Genomic DNA, 4,927 nt, shown 5'->3' on the forward strand with positions numbered 1-4,927 from the left:
CCTCTGCAGTGACATGATTTTATTACTTGAAGTTTTGTTTTTAAAGTTGTGGATGTCTGTTGTTTCTTTTCATCCACAAGAGTCCAAGGGCAGAGGAATAATCTCCAAGCATCCCTTGAGTCACTGCTCAGGATGACAAAAAAAGAAGAATATAAAGAATCCATGAAAAGCATTACAGAAAGCAAAAAAGAACTGAACTATGAATGAGATGCTATAGGCTCAGTAATGAATGTGAAGACAGCAGAAAGCCACGTGATACCAAACAGCATCAAAATACCATAAAAAGATAGCATCATTTTTATTGCTTCAGATGTAGTGAGTGGAGACTTACTTACTCATTCTCTTGTTCCTACGAATAGTGTGGAGAATAAGAACACAAATAATGATGACATATTAAAGATAAGTATTACAAAGACTGGAAGTAGAAGAGCAACAAGAAAAGGGATTGTGTCAGTAATAAAACAACTATTAAACAAAAGATCAATAAAGCATAATGAAAATAAATACACTGCCACTTACAATCCAGATTGGTTTTCTGGTTTGTATAAAAATCAGCATCAATTACTAATGTGACTATAACTGGTAGAGCTAATAAAACATGAAAAATCATTGTTGTACAAACATATTCTTACTCCAGCATATAAGTGAGATACCAACTAAATATTTCCATGTTATGTCTGTGAATACAATGACTAGTTTTTGAAACATAAGTAAAGCCTTGTGGGCGCCTCAGCTAACATCCACATCCAAGCAACAAGAGCAAAGTAATGAATGAGAACACCAACTGTTATACAACCAGCTCTCACCAATACCCTATCAATACCACTGACAAAAACTGCTAGCATGAAAATTAATGAGAGGCGAAGTTGAATGTGAAATTTGCTAGCTTCTCTTGTTCTTAGTTTCCTATTACAAAAAAGCATTTATAATTTTAAAAATATAGTAATTGCATGCTCATTTGAATAAAATTAAAGTGATAATTGTTAGTGCTATCTGTGGGGTAGAGTTCTTCGCGAGATCCTATAAAGTAAATGCCTCTTCTCTCGGAATGAGTAACAGTCAGTCGAAATGCCAGATCAGTCGTGCTTTACCAAAACAACAGCTCTCGATCTCCCTGACGATGACGGACTGCTAATCTGCGCGCAATCTGCTCACACCAATATAGTGGACCAAAAGATATGTTTTGAAAAACCAATCAAAGAAAAGAGAGAGAGAGAAAGATACACAAACCAAAGTGAGAATTAGTGAGTGACTATTGCCGACTAAACAATAATTACAAAAAATGAGTTTATATACACACGTACACAATACCAAAACGGAAATGACATCACACAATAATTAATAATCTATGAATATCTGACACTACCGCACGGGTGTTTAATCACGGCACAAAGTCAATAATTAGAACAATAATTTACTAGGCGAATGTAGAACATTGAAGGGGCGAGCACAAGCTAGCATGGCAATATACAATGTTTATATGTCACAAAGGCTAATGTTGTTGTCAAATTGTAATTTGAATGATACACATGCAGAGCAGCTCAGAACTTGTGACTTGCATGCATGAAAGAAAATTTTATAGCTTGCTCTTCTAGCTTTATTAGCAGTGAAGAATCTCAGTTGTAGCTTTAATAAGTATAATTTAATTTTTACTATGATATTTTCAAGCACAGTACTTTTAGACTCTCTTTTCTCTGATGAGCCATTTGAAGTGCTTTTATATTCTGTCATTCAACCATAATTAATAAAAACTTGAAGATTTATGTGTGTTTTCTTGAATTTTCTCTGCTGATGAAGTGTCTTGACAAGAGATCAGTCCTATGTTGCTGCAGGTAAGATTGGCTAAGGTAGGTGCCATTTTTATTTCATTGCAACCACACCCACATCAATAAAAATATTTCATTAGAATGCTACCGCATTAGATCATTGATTTTTAAATAGATATTGTGCACACATGGGTGTGACCAGAATAGGCGTGACTGGAGACGTACGTACGTACATACATACATACATACACCCGATGCGTACGGGAAATAACGTCATAATAATATTGTAAGACCTATTGAAATATTCGTGAAATATAGTTGTACAACTGCTCGTGAGTGCTTCATGAGGTAGCATAATACTCTATGGTATATAGGGTACCCATGGCAACTAGATTCCAGCAACACCACCACATCTTGAAGGCAAGATGGAGGATATCTGTACTGCACCTCCTGGGTCTATACTCCACTACTGTGGCGTCAGCGGCACAGCTACTAGTGTTGAGCTTACTATTTAGGTAAGTTGAGGTTTTAAAGTAGCTTTACAAACAATTATTGCATGCAGTTGGCAAGACATTATTATGTAATATATATATATATATATATATATATATATATATATAATACATATTCATATGCTATTTACATAATGCTGGTAGTTGTAACTTTTATTTTGCTGTTATGAAAAATTAGTTATGCTACAAATTGTGCAGTCTTGCCCTAGTCTCGCTGCCCAGACCCTCCGCCTGCAGTCATTGGGGTGGACACCCCAATGACCATAGACGGAGGGTCTGGGCAGCGAGACTAGTCTTGCCCCATCTATACCAAATCTTAAATTATAAGTAATAATGAACAGATTTGTAGCATCTTAATAGTATCTGTATCAGTATCTTAATAGACAACAGATTTCTGTTTGTTAACTATAGTGTAGATTAAGATTTTCACATGCATGCCGAGAAATGAAGTAATGGCTATGTGTGGGTGTCTTGTATTTGTGTTGTGGACAGACATGTACTACGTACATGTACATGTACATCACCGTTATATATGGAAATGTAAAATTAGGTAAATCTATTAATACTATTATTGTTACTGTGTCCAGGCCTGGGGTTAATTACTTTCAATTGTAATCTATTACTATTACTATTACACCTTGACACTTCATATTACTATTACTATTATTATTACCTCTTGTAGTTTTACAACATAACGAAAAATAATTTAAAACAATACGTTGATAGCATTTAATAGAAATTAGTCTTTCAAACACACTGTCAGACAATGAACAGCGATCTGGTTGAAATATTTTACCAGCTATATCAAATAGCCATTCGACTGGGGTTATTGGTATTGCTTATTGTGAAAGATAATCTATAGTGTCCTCAATGTTAATTTAACACTATTATACTTAGGCCCTATTACTATTACTATTACTATTACTATTACATGAAAAATTGTAATAATTACTGTTACTATTACATATTACCCTAGGCCTGACTGTGTCACCATTAAGCAATATATATTATTCAAGAACCTTTAGTATTATGGATCACTGTAAGTGCTTGTCATATTTGTGTATTACTGTTAGTGTTATTATGCCTTATTACTATAATTACTATATTGTCTATTATTCAATGCCCTTTGTAGCATTTATCTGTCATTAACTTGTTAACGTTAAGCTCTTTCTTTATGTCTCTAACCCTTCCTATAGTACATACCCAGGGTTTCCCACTAAGCATGCTGAGTGAGCTAAACAGCATTCTTCATGAGTTGAAAAGCACATGTATGTACATGTACAGACATTCGTACATGTATATGGCATTTGGAGCAACTTTAAAAATTTGTAAAAAACCTAATTCTAATCAGAATCAGCTTAAACTTTCTATTCAAACTAGGAACATCTATATGCATTAGAAAAAATATAAAAGTGATGAATTCTCTTTTAGCCATTTTTATGAAACTTGGTCGAAGACTGCATATTTGTCCAAATTTTGAGCAAATTAATGAATTCATTAAAAGTCCAATTTTAATTGGATTCAGCTCAAACTTTCTACACAACACAAAAACATGTATTTGTATCAGACAAAAATATTTAAAAGGAAAATTCACCTCTAGCAATTTTTGACATACATGTAATAGTACAGGATGTTTTGTCAAACTGTAGAGCAGTTTTAAAAGCAGAGAAAGAGACGTGTAGAATAGTAAAGCCATAAAGAGAGTAGAATTTGTATGAGAATAGACTATATTCAGAAAGATTGCTAAAGATAATGTAGGGCATCTTAAGAGGGGAAAGAGAGATCAAATAAGACCATGCATGTAGACAAAGACATTGCGCACTAAGGGAAAGAAATGAAATGTTGCCAAAGTGGTATGCACAGGGTTTCCCACAGGTTTATAGTATAGTGTTCACCATTTTAACAGTGCATACACCTTTCTCATTTTTGCTCCTATATGACCCTATCCTACATTCCTTCCTCTCTGCATTCCTTTCTACATCTACATGTATAATATGTTTACATTTAGCACATGCATATAAAAAAATGTATGCTACACACAGGCCTACATGTATGTCACTGATTCATTAAGTATAGCTTATGAAATAAAGTAATTGCTACTACGCTTATATGCACTGAATAGCATTACAGCTTTACTCTTGATTACAGTAATCATTGCTCTTTAATCTGATTTACCATTACACTTCACTACTGTGCACTTCCCTCTCTTTGCCATTTTCCTTTCTCTATCTCTTTAGTGTCTCTGTCTCTCTCAAGCTTATGCTTCAGTACTGACGTCATCAAGTATTTCATTGAAGTAAGATCAATTATATATTTCCCATTTTATGTTTCTCTGTATGATTATAGTCCAATTCAAGTTTCAAGCTATGAAGTATCAAGAGCAAAGGACTATTTTATGCATGACCAAACATTGTTGTATTGTTGTGTGTTATTTATTTCTTTAAATTGCCAAAAAATATTTTAAATAATTTGCTACTACTATGCAGCGAAAGCATGCAATTGAAGCAGCTTATGAAGCAAAGTCCTTTCACTTGATCCACTTCAGGATGAGAGATTTAGCAATACAGAAGTTGGATAATAAAAAATAATTTTTTCAAGTATGTTAGCAGTGCAATTCTGACAGTTGTTCGGTATCAGCAGGTAGGTATG

The 4,927-nt window shown here is 33.9% G+C and overlaps 1 long non-coding RNA gene across 2 annotated transcripts; it reads left to right on the forward strand.

The window, feature by feature from the left end:
• Positions 1–2,015: 2,015 nt before the first annotated feature.
• On the forward strand, positions 2,016–4,740 carry LOC109585836 (uncharacterized). Of its 2 annotated transcripts, XR_002186684.1 has the most exons (4): positions 2,016–2,052; positions 2,141–2,281; positions 4,516–4,574; positions 4,625–4,740. It is a non-coding gene; the product is annotated as an uncharacterized LOC109585836 (long non-coding RNA). The 2 variants fall into 2 exon arrangements; XR_002186683.1 differs by having other exon boundaries at positions 2,042–2,281.
• The last annotated feature ends 187 nt before the right edge of the window (positions 4,741–4,927 follow it).

This window comes from Amphimedon queenslandica, unplaced genomic scaffold, assembly GCF_000090795.2.
Source record: "Amphimedon queenslandica unplaced genomic scaffold, v1.1 AMPQUscaffold_13000, whole genome shotgun sequence".
Classification (NCBI taxonomy): Eukaryota; Metazoa; Porifera; class Demospongiae; order Haplosclerida; family Niphatidae; genus Amphimedon; species Amphimedon queenslandica.